We start from the raw sequence: 23,711 nt of genomic DNA, 5'->3' as shown, positions 1-23,711 counted from the left end.
GTTTACCTCATAATCTGCAGCCACAGTAGTGCTCTGCAGGATAAACTTTGACTCTTTTAAATGCTTAAAGGAAGCTAGTGCCCATTTAATTGCAAGGCAGTCTCTCTGCACAGTGGAGCAAATGGTCTCATGTTGTAAAGGTCTGTGGTGACTGTGAACAATGGGATGCAAGGTTCCATATAAACAAAGACATATGTAGTATTCTATTAACTCTATTAAGCAAGAGACATGGGTCAAACTTTGGCATGGAATTCACTTTCTTGAGGCTGACATTTGGAATCAGCCGGACAGGACAATCCTACTAATTAGTTTAGGGTTTTCCACAGCCACTAGCAGACCACCTGCCAAAGCAGACATCTTTGCTAACTTCTCCCACATTTGTTGAAAATGCTGTTGGTTTTGGGAAATGGGATACTTTATCCCAGTTTACTCTCACAATGTCCAGTGATCCATGACATGCCGAGCAAACAGTAGCTCTAATGCAGAAACCCAGTGGCGACAAAACGATTTTGAACAGTTACTCAACCTATTGTGGAAATTTGCTCATGAAATTACTGTACTTATCTGATATTACCTCATGTGGTATCCATGTCTCTAGAGTAGAGCTAGGACAAGGCATAACCTACATGCTTGGCAATGACATCCTACAGAAATACCTAGTGACATATTTATAAATGACCAGAATAGACTGGTTGTCTTACTTACTAATATCTACTAGCACTACCACATCGACCACAATCCCTTGAAAAGTATCGACTTAAGTCAGTGTTGTGAGTGAAACTAGTGTACATTTGGCCATCAGGATGGACAGGTTGGTCTTCACAAATCTTTTTACTGTTACTTAGCAACATTAGACCACACTTTATGATTGTAAAGCCACAGCCCTTCCATCTAAAGAGTGTACAGAAAGATGGAATGGAAACTTTCTCAGAGGAAGCTATACCCAATATGTCAAAGTGTCTCTTTACTTACAGCTGACACATGGGAAGAAATACTGCACCAGTTTTATATAACTTATACACGAAAAATTGCAGAAGCAATGTAACTGTACAATTTAGAGTAAAATTGCTTATGGTACAGCAACTGTAGGTTTAATATATAATGACAAATCTGTTTACAGACAGATGATTAATGAATTAATTGAGGAGTATAAGACAGATTATCTCAAGTTCAACACCAAAAACCCACAAAGGAAATAATAACTGATTTCAGAGTTTTTGTGAAAGACATTCTGATTAAGGAGGTTGATATAGGACTTTAATGCAGGATTGCAGTGGCTATATTTTCTAAGATAGAGAAAAATACATAATGTATTATTTTACAACTCATTGTTGAGACAGCTTTGTCTTAGTCTTTTCTCTAATGTTTCCCCCTGTATTCAGAAACATTAAACAAGATCAGAAAAATTGTAAAGATGGCGGGCAAAATTTCTGGACTAACAGTGACACTGTGTTATGGTTGGCCCATTCTATCATCTCTGTCTCCATGGTTTCATGTCTCCATGGTTTCCTGGTTATTGTTATCTTCATTCCTCATCCAGTCCCTGTTTTGGGTTTTACCTTCTCATTTGTTTCACCTGTTCATTGATAGTCCTCATTACCCTTTGTATTTATACCCTGTGTTATTCCCTGTTAGTCTGCTGGTCTTTGTGATTCTATTCCTGTGTTCTATGTAGTTGGATGTACTAAAGCCTGTCATGTTTGCTCTGCCCATGTTTCTTAGCTTGTTCGTATAGTGTTCCTTATTGCAGCCTGTGTTATTGTTCTAGCTGTGTTGAACATTTCTATTTAGCCTGTTTAATTATTTTCCCATTATTGTGTTTCACTTTCTATTTGTCTCATCTTTTCTGGGTCCCTCTATGTTGGAAAACTGAATCTGGACCGTGAGTATGACTCTGATTATGGATTTGCACTCAATAAATCTCGCTCTTCTCATAATCACTCCACGGCACACACTGACACTCTTATTCCTAATATGTGCAAAGATAAACATGTTTCTCATAGTGAGGGAGGAGGTAACACATCCATTAAATGAAAAATATAAACTCTGGCCAACAGATCATTGTAGGGTCTAGACAAAGTACCTACTAGTAGAGCACTCCTGAACAGGACTGCTGTAAATTTTATGGTAGAATTGGGAGATTTTTTATGTATGTATGCTTTGAATTCCGTATTTGAAATGATGTATTGTACTTTTGGATAAAGGTGGCGTTTTCTGTTCTGTAGTGAGTAGAAACCATATGTGTATACCATTTGTTATTTTGTGAAAAAAAAAAGATGATTGGAATGCAAGAATTTCATTCTTTACTTTGGAGCTCACGACCACTCATCTATATTATCACTGACATAGGAACACCCTGGCTCTCAGCGTGTGTTCATTGTGGAACTGGTGAGGCCCTTAAAGCGTTCATTTCAAATACAGCTGTAGTCATATCCAACTGATTCTGCATCTGGTCCATTTCTGGACTATTGTTTTTGGTTTCTATTTTGGATCTGTCACTTTGGACTGACCCTCACCATCTGGATCTAAGAAGATACAAACAAAAATACACATATAAAACATTTAGCATAGCATTTTAAATTGTTAATTTCCCTCCACAAGAATATTTTTCACAAGAAGAACATGCAGCTTTTTATAAGAATCTAATTCTAAACTCACTGTTGGCATGTTGACCTGTTTTTAAAACATTTGTACAATTCTACTGAACCATAGACCTTAAAACAAGTATTGGAATTAATACATTTTAGAATGATATTTAAACAGTGGCTTTGGTTCCTGTACACCCTAATGTAACCCTTATGTTGTATGACTTGTATGTGAGACATCTGTTAGTTTCATAGAAAATGTAGCTTGAAACCAAAGTAGTGACATGTGAAAGATTAGAATCCAGTATTACTCCAGGTTTTTGGATTAAAGATCAAGCATGATCATATCTGTACAATGCAGACATAGCCATACTCCAATTAATGCTTTCCCATAAACAGTGAAAAGGATGCGGCACTTCCTAATAAGAAGGGAAGAGTCAAACGAAAATAAGAGAGAAGGATACCATATAACACAATAGTCAGTACAAGGATTTAATATCAACTAGGCTTGTTAATTTTGATTATTTGCATTTTTGAGTAGTCATTTTTTCTATAGAGACAATGTAACTAAATGTAATGTAAGGAGGAGGGGAGTAGCAAGGATTGGCTGGCAAGCAGGAAAAACAACTAACTGTAAATTAGTTTGTAGCAGACTATTTCCTTGCAGTTCTTACCAGACCTATTCCCTTTATATGAAGACCTAACGCTAGCCCCCTGGAGTTTGGTAGTAAAATTACAGCAAACATCTTGACTGAATAATGCATCTGTCAGAAAAAATATGGGATATACATAACCATAGAAATGTGTAATCTTGAATAAAATAGTTCAGTATCTATATAACTACACCACAAAAGATGATTGTACTGTTGAAAATTTGTTTAGTGGGCTGGACAATTGATTACAAGACTGCATGACTGCTCCTCTTTATTCTTCCCAGGAGGGGCTCTGTTGCCAGAGTCTCTTCAGCAGCAGTAAAGCATAAATTAACAGCAAAGCAGCAAAGATATAGGCAGAATAATAAGAGAGCGCAAGTCTAACCTCGCCGCAGCGGAAGCCAAAGCCTGGAACTCCACCATAAGATGAAGGCAAAACGTTACTTGTTAAGGATTTCATAGTGTTCTGTGCCAAAGACATTAAAAAATAATGACTGGAGGCGGGCAGGGTGCTGTAGGACCTACCCAAACACACACCCAAATACAGAAGGCTGCAGAGCACCAACTGGTGAGGCAACTGAAAAGAATATAGTACATAAATGTAGTTATGCATATCAGCTATCCTGTGCCAAACCATTTTTCAGATAGGGCCCAGCCCACTCACTTTATTCATAATAAACCTCTAGGAAAAAAGACACAACTACACAATAAAGCCCATACACTAAACTGTAAACTCAATTTGTGAAAAATGCTAGTCCCTTTGCTGACTACCCTCCCTCCACCCCATTCGCATCACCAAATCCTTATCCTCCTGCTAAATAAGCAATACTCAAAGAGCAAGGGAGAACCTGCCTCCAATCTCAGAACTAAGAGGAGCCTCAGGCAAATGGTAAAATAGAACTGGCAAACATGGGGATGGAGGGAAGGAGCGCGAGAAACCCGAAGAACTCCCTCTATCCACTGTTGACTCTGTTATTGGATCTTCCTGTTGCGTTCTCATTAAAACTATTGAATTTTAACCTGTGTGCAACTTCGCTTCAGCTCACCAAACCTGACAGCCCAACAGTATTGTGGAATCCTGCCATAGGCTTTGTGAGTGGGGCAATGAGAGAATGGAGAGGAGTGTTGCAAGAACTCCCAGAATGTTGCACATCCCTTTGCAAACTGGCTTATATTTAATGTGTAAATCAATTTGCTAAATAATAGAGTTGTGTGTTTGTGTTTGGATTTGGTTGATGGTTGCTTTTTGGTAGTTATTGGTGAGTTTTGTTTGGTGAGCTTTTACACTAAGTCAGTCTTGTTCCGCTTTTATGGCTGTTTGTTTAGCTGCCACTAATAAAGTGCTCACTGGAGCCATGATGTCTTGCCACTTGCACTCATGCTACAGGATTAATGATTCTGTAAATTTTGTGCTGTCACCAGGGTGTCTACAGTGCACAAAAAAGTTAAGCACCATTTGTTTCACAGCAATAGGGTTTGCCCAGGTAGCATGGCAGCAAAACTTTACAGGGACTTATGAACATTTGGTTATAGGCTTGGAAGTAAAACAGATTAAATTGAAAGTAATTTTTTGCTCACCCAGAGTTTTACTTGTAGCACTTTTGGATATTAATGATGGCATTCCATGTATTGTGTTGATAATGAATAGTGCAATAAAACAAGTATTTCACTGACCAGGGTATATAAGCAGGCTGTCAAAATATGCAAGGAAAAAAAACATACATGCTATCAGTACAACCACACTATGCACAAAAAAGTCTTGATTGGTAACATCTTACTCAGCCAAAAATGGCTTGAAGACCATTACAGATAATTATCCCTATTCTTAAGGTAAGGCTACAATGAAACATTTTTGTGCTATTATTTCAGTGCTTTTTATGGACCTATTCATATTGCTTGGCACAGCACTGCACGAGATGGGACCTCTGGCAAAACCCAAACAGTCTGCTGCCATAACAAAATGCTTAAACAATGGGCACAATTAGCCAGTTAGGATTACTGGGTCAGAGGTATGTACACGGCCAGACTGATATTACAACAATATTACAACAATCCCTCTCAGGCAGGACAAATTCAAATAAATAAATTAAAGCAGTTTGTAATACCCAGATGCTTCATGTAAAGTACGAGTAATTTGATTTAGAAACTGCATTGGCTGTCTTCTGCAAATCTAGACATTCTGACTTGATCTATTATCCAACAATAGGCACATAGACCTACTTCACAAATAAAATAGATACAATTATTTTAGGCCAACATTAGAGTTATGATTTAGAATATTAACTGCAACAAAATCTAATTGACCTGGCTTGCCTGTTTATTTACTCACTTACCATTTTCTGCCAGCAGCGATTGTAGCTAACTGCTGTCCATTTTAGATTTCTATCCAATGTAAATAGTGCCACCAGTCTTATCACTATGACCTTTTTAAATAAAGTCATCCCTTACTTGGTCTCATCACAAAATGCACATTCTAGTCAATAAATGTATATTATTTGTTTTTCATATGGATTGTCTGTGCTTTAATACTGATGTGATAAATTTCATATTTAAAAGATTTGCAGCCATATTGTAAAACTTTGTTTCCAAGTACTTTAGCTTAGTGCTCTTAATGTTTACAAGGATTAAGTCATTAATGTTTCTCTCTGTATAAGCATGAGTTTCAAGGGACACTTCAAATGCAATTTAATGCTACTTTGTGTGATTAGTTTAATAATTAAGTTATTAAACTTAACTCTGGCTGGCCAGTCTATGAATTATTATAGAATGCAAGCAATCTTATGGGCTGTACCTTTAAGAATATTTAAAACTAAAACAGCAAAAATCTCCCACACCATCATTCACATTAGGTATCTGTGCTAAAACACACCTAAATGAAGACTCCAAAGTGTAATCCTGTAATGAGCAGGGATAAAGAGTTGGGATAAATAGAGCTGGAGAAAGAATGAAGAGTGGGACATGGAGAATCGATTAGCCTGGCTTGCCAAGAAGAAGGAGTTAAGAAATCAGCTGGCTCTTTCTGATAACAGCACAGCCATGCATCCACTCAGTCCCGGAATACACTCACTTGTTCTGTGTGTGTGTGTGTGTGTGTGGTACTGCTGCAATTCAGCTCATTAAGTATCTGAATGATGCCAATGGATTGTTCTACTGCCAGCTTCGTATCACACTTTATGTCAGGAGAAAAGGATAAACACACACACACACACACACACACACACACACACACACACACACACACACACACACACACACACCTGTGCATGCGCGACAAAATGAGCGGCAAAGAGAGGCAGGCAAGCAGAAATTACACTGTACAATCACAATGACCTCTGCTTGACCTCACAGCCATATATGAAGTGGACATGTCTGCTCAAGCGAGAGCCTGAAGCGATGACCAAAGTACAGCGAAGAACAAAAAGTTCACCTTCATCATAGAAATGGTCCGAGAACAGCCTATTTCTATGCCATGCAACACAAGCCATCCAATCAAGGCTGATTTAGACTTTCTGATGCAAAAAGGCCCCTGATGCAATCACACCCACATATAATAGAAGCTTGCCACAGCCGAGGTGTCTGATTAGATTACAAACATCACATATTTAAACATTACTCTTAAAAGTGCTAATAATTATTTTCAACTAGACTTAAAAATAAAAAGTATGTATTGGCATCCCTGCTATTCAGAAAAGACAATCATGAGAATTGCTTGTTAGGTGGGTAATAGGTGGTAGTAACAGGTGGTATCTGAAGGCTCACAGTAATTTGCTGAAAACCCCTGGTATGATAAGTATGCAATATAGCAAAGGTGGCAAAAATGATTGTACTAGCTTCATACATACACATAAGGCAAAATATACATACACGTACACACACACCCCCCCACACACACACACAATCAGTGTTTCTCTAAGAGGAAGAATCATGCAGATGTGTTAATCTGTTCACTGATCTGTTTAGATTGTAGATCAGATCATCCATAAGAGAAACAGTGGCTGGGATATATTTTCCAAATATTATACACAATTTGAAGAGGATAGCTTATACAAATGAGATTGTATCTGTCATTAAGGAGGTCACACATGGTTCATAGGTTAAAAGATCTAAAATCCATAATCTACAGTGGTTAATCTACTATAGTTAATCTACAGTAGTTAATGTTTTGCTATGTTTGTTTTATCTATGTACACAACACTTTTCATTGAAAAAGAGAAAAAGTGTTGAACACATACTTATTATTCTGGGCCCAAAGTCCTAACTGACACTGCAGACTACTGTTATCCTAAAATTGGGCTACTAACTGGTTTCAAATACTGAAGATTATATTCAACACTCTTGGAATATAAACACTGCAGTTGCATCATACTATTTGTTGAAATGCATCTCATGAATATTAATATGTTTAATCAGTGTCAGTTATTATTTAAACAACTTGTGGCAAAGGTGAGAAGCAAAAGAACACTAAAACACACACACACACACACACACACACACACACATGCTCACACATGCGCACACACACACACATGCACACACACATGCACACACACACACGCACACACACACACACGCTCACACAGACGCACACACATGCTCACGCACACACACACACACACATACGCTCACGCACATGCTCACGCTCACACACACACATGCTTACATACACACACACACACACACACACATACATGCTCACGCAAACACTCATGCTCACACACACATGCTCACACACACACACGCACACACACACACGCACACACACACACACACACACACACACAAACACCCGCTCACACACACACACGCACACGCACACGCTCATGCACATACTCACGCACACACACACGTGCACACACACACATACACACACATGCACACACACACACACACACACACGCACGCACACGCTCACACACATGCACACACACACACACACACACGCTCACACACACAGACACGCACACACACACGCTCACACACACAGACACGCACACACACAGATATTCCATGATCACTTATACGTCCACATCAAGCAGCGATAAGAAAGCTAATAAACCCACATGGGCTTTCTCTGAGAGATGAACATGTACAGTGGACAGGAAGAAGGGTTAGAAAGAAGATGAAAAGAAAACCAGACACTTTTGGAATGGTTTGGAAAGGCCTCTCTGCTTGAGTAAAAAATGGCAGAACTTCTGCATATTGCCCCTGAGCTTTTAATATGATTCTGTCCCCAAGACCCAACCCCAAAGAAGAGCTGCTCTCAAAGAAATCTCTAAAAGAAGACTTGCTCAAGGAATGCCTTGCAGGAGGCGTAGTTATTCGTACAGATAAAATGACTCTGAAGCAGTATTCACACAGGGGATAATGATGCTGAGGATCCCAATAATTAAAATGATCACAGCTACTGAAATTTTTTTTTTTTAAATCCTCTCTCAATGAGCTGCTATATTTTGGGCTGAACAGAGGATATTTGATAGTGTTAATAGAGTTTGCACATATATAACATTAATTAAAACATGAAATTAGTGGAAAAAATTACACTGGCTCACTGGTAAGTGCCATGAAGCGCCATTTATGACTCAGAAAGCCAACTTTCATACGCTTTTAAGGCAGCACCATGTTAAGCAGAACTAAGTTTGGGTACAACTCAGGACTCCACGAATGAATCAAGTTTCATGTCATGCAGACCAGATATTTTAACAAAACAGAATGACTATCTAAACCATATCACCGTATCACCAATTCTCCCTGAAAGCTCATTCTCTTATCTAGAAGATATAGCGTTAGCTAGCATTGAACTGAACTCTGCGTGCATGTTGTCTGTGTAGTCATGTCTGATATGACAGTTCTGCATTATAGTGCAATGTAGCAATAATCACTAAACTGTGGGATGTCCAAATGGCACTAAGAAAACCGGTCTATCTTTGAGGGTGAACCAGTGTTTTGAATGAGACAACATCCACCCCTTGCAGGAAGGAGCTGCTCTCATTTCTTGTAGTATTGGACTCAGTCTGGCAGTGGATAAATAGTCAGTGAAAACCAGAACCAGAACCAGGTAGCAAACAAACTGGCTTCACAGATTGTCTGCTAACTGCCTTGAGATACTGCACAGGTTCCATTCTATTCAGACTGTATTTGTATATTCATATTATACAAAATTTCAAGAAAGTCTGTTCTAGCAACATAATATTAAATTAGTTCAATCAATTTATAACAGCACTTTTGATCTAACATTAGGACTACTTAATGTAAGATCCTTCACATCTAAAGCTGTCCCTGTAAACGATATCACTGACCATATTACTTATCATGATTTTGATAGCCTGTCAGAAGCAGGGTTTAAACCAGAACACTTGGCTTTTAATGAGGCTACACTTATAAGATAAAATAACATACACAGCTCATAGAGTACTCACATCAACTATTTAGCTATAATAATGCTCTAAGCATAAAATAGAAAACAGGTTAAAAATACTGGTTTAGCTAATCGGTTGCAATTTAATACAAGTAAAATGTCTAGGTATATTGGGCAAGAGCTAATGAATATTTCCACAAATTGTACAAATCACAAAGTTATGACCAATTCCAGTGTGATACTAGTGACACTTAGGTAAGTTAAACTATATGCACAATATTTTAAAAATCTAATGTACCTTAACATAACATTTGATTGTTAGCTAGCTAAGTACAACAAAGATTCAGAGCAAAGACAAGTAGCTAACCTAGCATTACCTGTTTATTATGTATGTTTGCAGACTAAATTCAATACATGCTTTCAGAATTTCTCTCTATCGCCCAGTGTTTTTTCCCCAATATATTTACATCTACACGTATGGCATTTAGCAAGTAGACGTGACTTACAAAAGTGCTTTTAGCTGTCTACTTAACTAGCAAAAATAGGTTCACTTGTAACAACCGATTACACTCACATATCATTGTATACAGTAGCCCTAATTGGTACAAGTTAAGTGGAGGACCTCTATTGGCAGACTATAGCTGAACACTGAAGAGGGATGTTCCTGAGGCCAAATATAAGTGAAAATCATACACCTACAAGATATGTTGAAGCAATAACAATCTTATTTATGATTAAGTAATATTTAATCTTTTTGTAAAAGTCACTTAAAATCCACAATTCAGAGAAACATCCATAAAAACATTTGTATTCAGTGTATAAAGAAGAATGAGGTCCGCAATATTTGTGGGACAAAGAAGTATTTTACTTTCCAATGTTATTAAATGTGATCTGATGAAGCAACACTACTTAAGAATTTTTGAACCGATACTTTCTTAATTTTCTTAATTTTAAATTATTACTTTTCTAAGTGAGTAATTGTAAATAACAGTACTTTAAGTACAGTTTTTGGCTGCTCTACGCACTGAAGGTAACTGATTCATCTACAACTGTCTTTCTGACTAGTTAGTCAACAGGGCCTTACTATGGGTACTTAGAGGAGTTTGCCAAATTCCTATCAAATTCAGAAACTTCCATGAATAAAATTATATTACTAGGAGATTTTAATATTCATTTTTATATAGGACAGGACCCAGTGAGAAAAGCATGTGTATTGATTCTTGGTTTCACACAAAATGTAATGGGTCCTCCTCACTATGGGCACCAAACAGTCGTTTTAAGTTTGTCTTTTGGTGTCAGTATAGATAATATAGCTATTCTCCCATATACATTAGGAGTTCACCTGTTCAGGCCCTGAAGATGCCACAACCATCTGTGGCCAATAACACTAGCCAATCATGGATGTCTGTGTGCATGTGCTTGCTGACCAGGGCAGTCAGCTAGTTCCTGATTGTTGCAGCATGGGTTTAAAATGTGGTGCTTGGCTTCACATGTCCTGAAGGAAGCATGTGTTTGCCTGTAGTCTCCAGGGTTGAGAGAAAAATGGATAGGTTTATATACTACAGAAAGGCACAAACTATAGCAAGCATAACATGTCCTTCTTTTTTGATTGAAAACAGCAAGAATAATCCCAGATTACTATTCAGATGTCATGGTTGGCCGGGCATCCAGCAGGAAGGACATGCCAACTCATGCTATGGATCGCACCACATACCTTCCTCTCTCCAAATCACCCACCTATTAATCATATCCACCTGTTCTTTGTTTTCTTTCGTCTTTATTTAAACTCACAGGTCCCGGAAGACAGCACTGCACATTAGCGGAATACAGAGCATCGCTACTCGGAGAACCAGATGGTTTATTCTCTTTTGTTTCATCAGTGCTTTTTTGTTGCTTTAATGGAAAATGAGAACTTTGGCTTGACCTTGCCTCTCGCTTCCTCTCTGCCCTCCACGTCACATCAACACAATATCCACAAGCCTGCAGCAGTAATGATTTCAGGCATGTTTTCAGAAATAGAATTGAAATTATTAGGCAAAAAACTGAAACAGCCCATTTAACACTGGCAACTTTGCAACCTTACACAACTGATGCGGATACTGAGTCCAGTGTAGCTAGAGCAGTGAGGTTAGAATTTTTTACTCCACTTCAGCAGATGATTAAAATAATTTCCTTCCTTGATCCAATCTTTACAAAGTTACTTAAGGAAATGTTACCAGAAATAATCAAGCCTCTTTTAATAATCCTAAACTCTTCTGTCTGTCTTGGCTACATTCCCAAAACTCTTAAAGTAGCAGTAATCAAGCCTACTATCAGGAAACCTAATCTCAACCCTATGTGCTTTCAAATTACATACCTATTTCAAACCTGCCACTTATATCTGACTGGAGAAATCTGTGGTGCACCAGCTAAGCTCTTACCTGCATAAGAATCACATTAATGAAAAAGGTACCACAGTACAGAGACGGCTTTAGTAAAGAAAATTTACAAACCTTTATCTTCTGATGAAGATTACATATCTTTGCTGATTCTAATTGAGTACAACATTTCGCAACATACATCACACTACCTTAATATACAGGCTAGAAAACCTTATTGGGCTCACTGGAAAAGCCCTTACATGGTTTCGATCATACCTAACTGATTGTTATTGCTTTATAAATATAAATGAAGCATCTATCCAAACAAAAGTAAAATACAGCACCCCTCATGGGTCTGTGCCTTGACCTTTACTATTTACATCATTAAGTTACTAGTGTTAAGTTACTAGTAGCAAACTGTCTGAATAAATGCTAAATTCTGGTTGCCTTTCTGTTGCACTAGGAGCAACTGTGAAAAACCTTGGTGTCAAATCAATCCTGACTTATTCTTTGATGTGTATATAGATAAGCTAGCCTTAATTTCTATTTGAAATACCACAAAACTATGAAATACACTATCTATATTTATCTGATTTTTGGTGTGCTTTTATTACTTCAACAATAGACTACTGTATTGCTCTGCTAACTGGATGTTCTAGAAAGTTTCAGTTGATCCAAAATGTGGCAGCCTGAATTCTTACAAAAATTAGGTTTGACCATATTAGCCAGATATTAGAGACACTGCATTGACTGCTTGTCAAATTCCATATTGATTACAAAATTCTGTTGTGGCCTTATAAAGCTCTACCTGGTTTTGCTCCTCAGTATCTAAATGAACTTATTGTATATTATGAACAGTCAATCCTACTTAGGTCACAAGCTGTTTGCTACTTATTAGTACCTAAAATCATGAAAATTACCACAGGGGGAAGAGCATTTTCATACAAATCATCCCAGCTTTGGAATAACCTTCCAGTCAGTGTTTGGGACTCAGAAACAGTCTCTATTTAAGTCTAGGTTGAAAACATATTTGTTTAGTCAAGCTTTTTGAAATTACCTACATGTTGAATAAATGGTGTAGAACTTGGGGTTCATGGACAGAGAGAATTCCGGTAAACTGAGACGTTGGTGCTGTCATTCCGCTGCTCTTTCAGAGTGTTAATGTTGGATCAGAGGGCTTCTCAGCTCTCAGGGAGCCCTCATAGCTGTACTGCCTTCTGAATCTCCCTTTTTGGCTAAGATGTTATAGCTCATCCTGCTAGAGTCTCTGACACACTCCAATGCATTCCAGTTAACAATCTCATTTTTAGCAGATGAGCTGTACAACTGCTTAGTTGAGTCCTCTCAAAGGTACTTCCTATTCTACTCAGGGAGTTTTTCCTTTCCACTGTCACCTTGACTTGCTCATTAAGGGCCTGGGCCTGGATTCTCTATGTATGATTTTTGTAAAGTTGCTTTGTGACAGCACATGTTGTAAAAAGTGCCATACAAACAAATTTGAATTGAAATGACTTGCATCTTGGCAGGGAATTCAATATGATTCAATTTACTCAGTACCTACCTTTTATCATCTTTGACGGAGAATATATTAATACTGACTTGGCAGTTTTTCAACTGAAGGAGTAGTAGGAGTAGAGTCCAACCTCTGAAAATGTCTTATAGTGTCCACACTAGCACATAATAACAGGCAGAATACTCAAAGATTAAAGAGAAGCCATTTCTGTTCTATATGTATATATGCATTTAGTGAGGTTGGAGTTGTTTTTTTGTTTTGTTTTATTCTATATATATATAAGTGAGATAAGTACTGGTGATTAATGCCTTGAAGTGGCTAGGAATCATTTATGGTCAGGTAGTGGGAGTTCATTCCACCATCTGGGTGCTAGTACAGAAAAGAGTCATGAGGCATGTCGTCTCTGTCTCTTAAAGGGCAATAGTTCAAGACATGCTGTGCTTAAGGCATGAAGGGTGTGAGATATGTGTGGGTTGAGACCAGTGCTTTCAGATAGGTGGGGGCAGGCCCAGTTTTAGCTTTGTAGGCACATGTCAGGGTTTTAAATCTGATGCAGAGACCACAGAAAAACCCTGGAGCGAACGTATCAGTGGCGTGAACTGTGTGAATTTGGAAAGGCGAGGCAAGTTTATTTGTATAGCACTTTTCATACACAGTGGAAATTTAAAGTGCTTCACATATACATAGAAGAATGATAAAGCTTATTACATCACTTTGGGGAGTTTTTTGCCAAAAAAAAAAAAAGAAAATAATTTATTAAAATAAAGTTAAATATTTAAATACAAAGCTCAAATTTAATTTAGATAAAACAAACAAAGTGGAAAATTAAATAAGAGATAAAAGTTGTGATAAAAGGGAGGTGAGGCTGGGAATGGAGTATCTTATATAAACAGAGAAGCACTGCGGTGCGCTGATTAAAAAGGAAAAGAAAAGACAACACTGTAGGCAGTAATGCTTGAGGTGTGCAGATGTAGTGCAGTAGTGGTTTCAGTCCAGGTGTCCTTTGCACGCAGGAACTGAGGAACCATGGGCAGCACTGGACGAGTGTTCCTGTGAGCTTGAGAACATTCCTGAGAGTGGTCCTCTCCTGAATGAGCAACAAAGGAGGAAACCCAGGCACATGTGCAAGAAGGCAGTAATCAGGGAGCAGGGCAGGTGCAGTGTGTGTGTGTGTGTGTGTGTGTGTGTGTGTGTGTGAGTGTGTGTGTGTGTGTGTGTGTGTGTGTGTGTGTGTGTGTGTGAGTGAGAGACAGCGGGCACGTCCATCAAGCAGGTTACTTGGTGCAACATGACAAACTGAATTAAAATAAATAATGTAAAATAAAATAAATATGTAAAGGGCATAAGATCAAATTTCACATACAGAGTGTTGAGATAAAAGATGAAAATAAAGGCAGAATAAATAATGAATTAAAGAAATAAAAAAATGTACTGTAATGCTTAAAAGCTAAAAGTGCAGTGCCACAAGATCTGAGGTAACCGCGTTTAGCCTGAGCCCAAAGCCTGGCCAAATAAGAATGTTTTTAGCTTAGATTTAAAAGCATCTAATGTCTGGGCTCATCTAATATTCTTTGACAACTATTTCCGTTTAAAAACAACACAGCTGCTAAATGCCACCTATCCATTCTTAGTCTTTACCTTGGGCAGGACAAACTGACTAGTTCCCAATGGTCTGAGAGTTTTGACCAGCTCATAACGCTGCAGCATATGAGATAGATATGTTGGTCCTACACCATTAAGCAATTTATAGACCAGTAATAATATCTTAAAGTCAGCGCTGTAATATACTGACAGTGTAAAGTACTTAAGGACGGACATGATTTGTTTACATGTTTTGCTCCTAGTGAGAACTAACTGAACTGCATTTTCAGTCAACTGAAACTGTTTGTCTTTTTGGGAGTCCCGTTAGGAGGCCATTATAATAATCAACCCTGCTAGAGATAAAAGCATAGATGAGTTTCTCTAGATCTGGTTTTGTCAGGAAATCTTTGATCTTGTTGATGTTCTTAAGGTGATAAAATGCTGATTTAATCACCGATTTGATGTGACTACTAAAACTGAAATCAGTCTATTAGTACACAAAGGTTACAAGCTAGCTCTTTAGATTTTAAGGGTTTTGAGTCCAAAATGGCAGCTAGTCTGTGTCTCTCATTGCTTTTGCCAAATATAACAATCTCTGTTTTATCTTTATTCACCTGCAGAAATCAGTTTAGTAATATGCTCACGGCACTTACAAAGAGAGTCAAAGTGACCATAGTTGTGTGTAAAGTAAATCTGAGTCTCATCTGCATAGCTGTGGTAAGATGGCCCAAAATTTTGTAAGATTTGGCTGAGTAAGCATTAAGTTTAAGAATTGAACTGGGGTGACACCAAAGGTCACTGTCACTCTTTCAGAAAGATTATTTTCTATTGCAATGAAGTAATTCCTGCATTGCAGGTACTAACTGAACCTGCAAAGGGACTGTTTTGGGACTGTTCCTGAGAGTCCATCCTGCTTTTCTATCTATAAGAATGTTATGGCCTGAGGTGTCAAAGGCTGCACTGAACAAGCACTAGTAAAACTCACACCTTCCCTGAGTCTGTATTAAACGAATGTCATTCATTCCTTAAATTGAAGCAGTCTCTGTACTAGGAGTAGGCCAAAAACCTGATGGATTTGTCAGACAGCTATTTAAAGAAAAAAGGCCAGTAAGTTGCTTGAAGATAATATTCTCAGTGATTTTCCTAATGAACAGTGGATTTGAAATGGTCTGTGGCACTTAACAGAGTTGTTTGCAGATTTTTTTAAGAGAGGCTTCACACCAGCAGTTTTTAGTGAGTTAGGAAAACACCTGACAAGAACTGTGGTACCATCTCTCCATGGAAAGACCATGAATATGAGTCATGCATCTGCGTTTTGAATCAGCTGCAAGGGTCTAGTGGAGTGAGCAAGTGAATTGCTCTACAGCCTTGAGATGATGAGGATCTGGACAAACAACACATACAATTGTATGGCAGCTACAATAACTGTTATAGACATAGACAGCCTTATTTCAATTAAACATTATGAAGATAATTATTCCAGAGAAAAACCTCAATGTTTAAGGTTTTTCCAGGCTAGCACATTTCAATTATAGGACGGTCACACTGATTCCAAATCATAGGACATGGGCTCTGTTTAATCTTGCTCTTAAACACCCAGTTCAGCTCATGGATGAAGGCTTGATACAATTACACAATGTTTTGACTTCCATAAGACAATGAGAACTGCAGTCTTACCATCACAGCAAAATATAATAACCTGTATTTTGCCATAAAGGTGATCATTTAAAGCCAGTTGTCAAAACAACTTCAGTTGATGTGCACAAAGAAGGAGAAATCCTGCATCATCAGTTTCTGGTCAAGTTCTTCAGCTGAGCTAGGTTTCATCACGCTTATCTAATACCATTTGAAAGATAAAAACTATTCTTGGAATATCAAAACAACTGTCCTTGTATATAGCGCAAAGTCAGTTCAGTTTTGGTTACATTATAGTGCACTGTAGCATATAGCAGATTTGTTTGTACATTTGCATTCTACTTACATATTTTCAAGTGTATTATACTGTTTGTAGATATCTGTTAATGACACTGAGTAGCCAGAGACCAAAGTACAATGTCTGAAATGTCTTAATACTTGAATTGCAAAGTCTAGCTACTTCTTGTCCAGTGGTTTTATATATATATATATATATATATATATATATATATATATATATATATATATATATATATATATATATATATATATATATATATGCTTCACTGCTCCACTAGGTTTAAACATGATATATATACTATTAGCCTTGGGGTCACAAGCTTTTGCATCCAGACACAAAATATTTAAAGCACTGGCTTAAACTCGTGTTTTCAAACATCAGGTAATCAGGACCTGGGAAAGGTTTCTCCTCCATTGTTCGAGGTTGTAGCTTTACTGTGCAATATCATACCATCTGCATACACAGAAATGCGGTTCCTTTCAAGCTATAACATGTACATGGGAAGATACATTAATGTGAGAAACTATTTTAAAATTCTGTTGCCTCATGTTGGCTCAATGCAGTCTTTATGTATGCAGCCTCATACAGTACTGCAGTGGATATGCACATAGGGGTTCTGACTCAGGATCAGCTCACAATGACTAAAACTAATAAGGACTGAGGCAGCCGATCATGAGTCATCTGTCATCTGATCCACAATCAGTGCTACTACAGCACGAGCAGGTGAAGTACACATGAAATTACACATATAGGTACATCTATAGGCAAATCCATAAACAAAGTAAATACAACTTATCGAAGTTATAGTTCAGGCTACTACTATCAAGTAATTACCATCTATATTTCTTTTGGTTAGGCTTTGTATATATTATAGCAGGAAGGGAGTGAGTGCAAGAAAGGTGTGTCTTTATTCTCCATAGTCGAATAAAGCAATAAAGCACAGTGGTGCGCTAGGTAAATGCAACAGAAATGAAAACAGATTATCGCTGGTGATAGTACTCCATGCACTTAAGACACAGCAACACTCTGGGCGTCTTCTTTGGTGCAGAACAGATGAGCAATGTGCAACACTGGATGAATGTACCTGTGGAATTTATACTGGGGAGAAGCAAAGGAGGAAATCAAAGTGCATGTGGTTACTAATAATCAGGTGATTGGAAGCGGGTCAGGTACATGTGTCCCTTGGGTGGGGTGCCAGGCACAACATGACACTATAGCCAAAGACATCATTAAAAATACACCCTTTCACACAATTAGCCTTAATATCTTTAAAGTGATTGTTTAGTTTAGTTTTTAGTTTTTCAAGCAAAAATTTCACTTTTTGATATAAAAAAGTAACCAAATGCCCCAATAACATTTTTCCCCATTAAATCTTAATACTGTTTTCATGTATTCTTCTTATAATTGCGATTTTTGGTCTACACAAAGAGCAGACACTACCATCAGCACCACATACACCCATTCACTTGAATGTTTGAGCTTCAACACATTCTGCTGTGACCATGATAGAGCATAGCTAGAGATGACGGAGAAGCTTACCACAGACTCAGAGCACCACCATTGACCTTTAGTGATGTTATTCACATAGAAATTAAGCTTTGACCCCCCACCCCCCACTTTGTTTCTATTTCCCTCGCCTCCCAAGACATGCTGCTATTGATTCACATGACTGTGTTTCACATCTGCATTCACCCTGTGAAAACAGCAAGCTCAAGTCAAATGGGCAATCTGCTTTAACACAATCAAAATGATCCCCCCCCCCCACACTCATAATTGGTCGATTTCTTCTACAAATACATTCTTGTTCAGTCATAAAAATCTAAACCAAAATTGAGTTTCCTAGCAACTGTTTTTTTGTTGTTGTTGTTGTTTTGTCTGTTGTCAAGCATCAAGCTTTCAGATGAAAATCAGTTTTTCCAGTACATTTGATTCACTGGTAAACAGCCTCTTGTGTTAACCAGTGGAAATCCACAAACATGTAACAATCATTGACATCCTGTGCCAAGGAAGATGAGAGGCACTCTTGCCAACAAAATGTTCACACAGTAATTAATTGTTTTGAGGGTGTCCTTCACTTCAATCTGAGGCACCACCTAGCTGGTGCTTTTCTTTCTCTTGCAGTATTCTCCTTTCCTGCAATCCTGCATGCCAGATTCAACTCCAAATTGTTTGTCTACAAATTGCATTGAAATGGCAAAGGATTTGGAAATCACTGTGGGGCCAATGACAGCTGGTATCTCATTACTGAATAATAATGTGATTAAAATTGTTTTTATGTTATCAACAGTTTCTTATACTAACACAATTATACTAAATCAGACACAGGTACATATTAGAATTGAAAAAAATTTTGTAGTAGTAAAAAAAATGTAACAGTAGAAAACAAGGGGCACGTAGATTGCAGCCTCTAAAAAGATTGTTCAGGGCACTGGAACCTGGTGGACAAGCTAAAGCTGCCTCACCAGGAACTCAAGGTAGATGTGGCCTATTAATGCCAGGCCAGCTTCCTTCCTTACTCAAACCCTAAAGGCATATTTATGCTTCATTGCCATTCGGTCATATTGCTTTAGTGTGCACTTGAGGAAATGTTGCCTTAAAGAAAATTGACTGATCATCACTGCCTACTTTATGAGGTCTTTGATGACAATGGAGACACTAAAATATTAGGTGCAAGGGTGCTCCAAGGTCATCAGTAAGAAACGGTGGGAGTAACGTTTTGCGTGGTCAAGGAGTGGAAGGAACATCTCAACTGCCTCTCCCCATCTGCCCCTTCACAACTGCCCCTGTCCATCTGCATCCCTGAGGGCACCTCTGCACCTGAGCTGCTCATTGGACTTTCAGCAAGCGCACTGACACGTGGTGTTCACAGATGGTACAGCTACACCACAACAGCCTTGACAAGGTCAAGAACCTAGCACATAACCCTACTTCTTTAGTAGAACTAAACACACAAACAAGACTCAAAGCTATGACCGCGTGAGAGCAGCCAATGGACTCTTCCAAGTCAGTATAAAAAGGGTACCTTTCCAACCAGATAGAAATGTCACAAAGAGTTCAGCTGTATTTGCGATTTGCAAATATCTAGAAAAGGAATGAATAGTTTTTCTACTTTGAAATACAGATAGGGTTTGGTCTGTGGAATGCCCATGCTTTAAAGTATTCTGCTTAGGAGTCTCTCCTGACTCTGTGTATTTATTCTGGTCCTCGGGCACAAGGACATCAATGGTTTGTCATTCCTGTTATGTGGTGCTTGAAAAATAGAACATTTTTACACCCAAAAGCAAAAAGCTCCTATTGCTAGTTTTCCAGTTCTCCTAAAACTCCATAGGTCTGGCTTGGAGGTTCAATGAGCTCTGTATAGAACTTCACTTTACTTCTTTTGTTGCAGTGATGAGGGATTTTCCCTAGTTATCTTCTGGACTTTAGACATACCAGTTGTTACCAAAATTGTTCGAAGAACAAAAAAATCTATCTGCTGTAGGATTCCAAAGATGAGGCTTCCATGTTAGGAGCAAATGGACAGAGTGGATATAATCTAGGATCCTGTCAGGATGTCCTAACCATGTAGTTTCTTTAGATCCAAATTTAGCTCACTTCTGATACAAGACAAAATCTTCTGAGTTGTGGTATGAATGTCTTCGCTGAATCAGAATAGCTCACTCAGTAGGCTTCAAATGCAGAAAGCTTTTTGACTTTTGACTTTCAGAGAACATGGATTTTCACACATATGTGAGAGCGAACGGTACTCAGATGAGAGCTTTTTTCTGGCATGCTCCATGCAGAGGCATCAGTGACATGATTTACTATGTACAGTGTGTGTGTAGGTGTGTAGCCAAACAAGACAGCCTCCTGTTTTTTAATACATAGGTTTCTGGCTATATTATTATATATTCTGTTCTAATAAAATAATAGTAAACATGCTTTTTCATGACACTTTACAAGAGCCCAAAAAGGCTTACTATTTATAATACACAGAACATCAAAACAGTAAAACAGGGTAGACAACACTCACAAGGACATAGAGAAAGCATAGTGGGGAGCTGAGGAAGGACTGTAGACTAGAGAAACAAAAAAGATGTTTTAAAATTGGATTTTAATATGGAAAGAGAGTTAGACTGCTGTGTGTGTACGGAGGAGAGTTCTGGAGGAAGAGCAAATCTAAAAATGCAGGATCACTGAAACCGTGAAGGTTGGAGCGATGAATGGTCAGGAGCCCAACTGAAAAAGATTGAGAGTGCAAGAGGCTTCATACAGAAGAAGAAGATCAGACAGATAAGAGGATATGAGGTTATTGACAGCTTTGTATGTCAGCAGAAGGATTTTAAACTGTATGTGGTATTTTAAAGGAAGCCAGAGGATAATGCTAGGTCTTAGTGGGCTAATGACATATCATTTTCTTAAAGTTATAAACCTGGTCTTAAACATGTAGGTTACTATATTATGCTGTTTTAGTGTCATACGGGTTAAATATGCTTGAATAATTATGATATACGGTCAGCAGTCCTGGAGAGTCTTACATTTAATTGCTTATGTAGTAGTTCATTAACACCAAAGGGTTCAAGATTCTTTCATATTATATACCATCAATATTGAACATATGAGCAGCAAACCCACTTTCATTACAGCATAACTACTGCAAAAGGCTAAAAAAAAATGACTTATGCTTTTTTCATGGCTAGACTAATGCATTGTTTACTGGATTGTGAAAAGACTACAGCCAGAGTATTAACACTATACGAAAAAGAGAGAGCACAGGTTCTTGCACCATTGCACTGTTTCTTTTAGAATTTATTTTTAAATCATTTTACAGATTTACCTTCATACATTTATAGTGTTCTTCAAATCAGGGGTTAAGATCATAAAGTTTGATTGTTAAACATAGCCAGAACAAAAGTACAAAAGATCATTATTACAGGTACAAAAGACCAGTGATATATGTTTCTTCATGCCACCTAGAAAGCTGCACCTGTTTGTTCTGTCACTGAAAGTATAGCAGGCAGCACTGTTCCCCAAAGCTCTCTACCACTCTTGACCCATCGATAGCCAGGTCAACTGGACTCTCGCACACCCCCACAGATGGCAAGTGGCAGAGTGGGGGTCTCACGGGTCGGAGTGGCACTTTAAAGTGTGTTACCCTGTGAAGAAACTTGAAAGCAGCAGCCAAGTGTGAAGAAAGCAAGAAGACAAATGCAGGTAGGCGGCATATACTCCCGGCGTACACTTTCGTGGACGCTCGGCTCCCAGCCCAATCGCGGCATGTTTGTTCACGTTTCAAGTACGCAAGCCTTTATTGTGTTTATATTGGCCCTGGATGGCAGACGCAGAGGAGACAGCCAGCATGATGGCACGCCCCCCAGTACACCCGTAAGAAACCCCGCAGATAACTCCAAAGCTCTTGGCAGAAGGGCTGTCGAGCCAGGGCACTCCACTCAAGAGCATGACAGGCATGAGAGTCAGCTAAGTCTCTCATGGCATTATTTGCTGCGTATACAAGGTGATTCTTCAGGCCAGGGCCTTTTCCACTGTGCCATGACTTGTGTGAGATGGCAAACAAACTTGGCAAACTTAAATTAAACCTGACTATTGTTTGATTTCTAACCACTAATTGTTCCTCTATTCTCTGTCCTACTTTTAAAAAGTTTCAAATAATTAAATTGAGTGTGTGTAGTTATAATTTATATAAAGAAAATAGAATGTAACTATAACATACTCCTGAATGTATTATTTTTTTCTGAACGCAGAACTAAGCTTCACTTAGCTATACTCTCCGGAACCAGAGGGAAGAACATACTAAGCACTTCCAAATCATGGTCGATCACCTGGGAATCAGTTGTTTTTATTCACCTGTGAATCCTTATGATCAGCTCATTTGCAACGATCACGATCGTAATCAGCATTACGCTGCTCTACCCGTCGTAGTCGTGTATTGTCACATTAACGTTCGCTGTCATCATCGCTTACCCAATCGTCGTTATCAGCACGACGGGCAGCATCGCTGGCCTGACGTGGGTCGTTAGACGCTAATTATTCTATTCAGTGAATGTCACCTTTCTCCTTTAGCAAGCGGTTGTGTGTCTGTGTGTTTGTCCGGATGTGCTGCTGTGTCTGGGTGTGTGAGGTGGGGGAGCGAGAGCGACGCCATAGTGAAAAGAAGGGAAAAAAGAAAGAGGGAGGGAGGGAATACAAAATGGAAGTGATGAAAAGATCTTTGGCAATGTCTCTTTCTCCCTCTTCTTCTCTTATCATGCTAGTCCCAGTCTTGCTCTCGTTTGCTTTCCCTTCTCTCCTAATGAATTCAGCTCCGTCCAGTTGTTTTACTGACTTAATTTACTGCTGTTTTTACTTTACTTTCTCTCTCTTGCTCTCTCTCACTCTGGCATCATTATATATTAATAGAGCTGAAGTCTCTCACAGCCCCTTCATTGATTTTTTACTTTCACTGTTTGAAAGGGAGTGCAGGGCAGTCTACTTTGATTATTTTTTTCGGTTTGTATGAAGTGTCATCTGTGTGTGTGTGTGTGTGTGTGTGTGTGTGTGTCTGTGTGTGTGTGTGTCTGTGTGTGTGTTTGTCTGTGTGTCTGTGTGTGTGTCTGTGTGTCTGTGTGTGTGTGTGTGTCTGTGTCTGTGTGTGTGTGTGTCTGTGTGTGTGTGTGTGTGTGTGTGTGTGTGTGTGTGTGTGTGTGTGTGTGTGTTAGTGTGTTTGTCTGTGTGTCTGTGTGTCTGTGTGT

This window comes from Electrophorus electricus, chromosome 6, assembly GCF_013358815.1.
Source record: "Electrophorus electricus isolate fEleEle1 chromosome 6, fEleEle1.pri, whole genome shotgun sequence".
Classification (NCBI taxonomy): Eukaryota; Metazoa; Chordata; class Actinopteri; order Gymnotiformes; family Gymnotidae; genus Electrophorus; species Electrophorus electricus.
The sequence above is the reverse complement of the archived record's forward strand: the minus strand, read 5'-3'. Positions refer to the sequence as shown.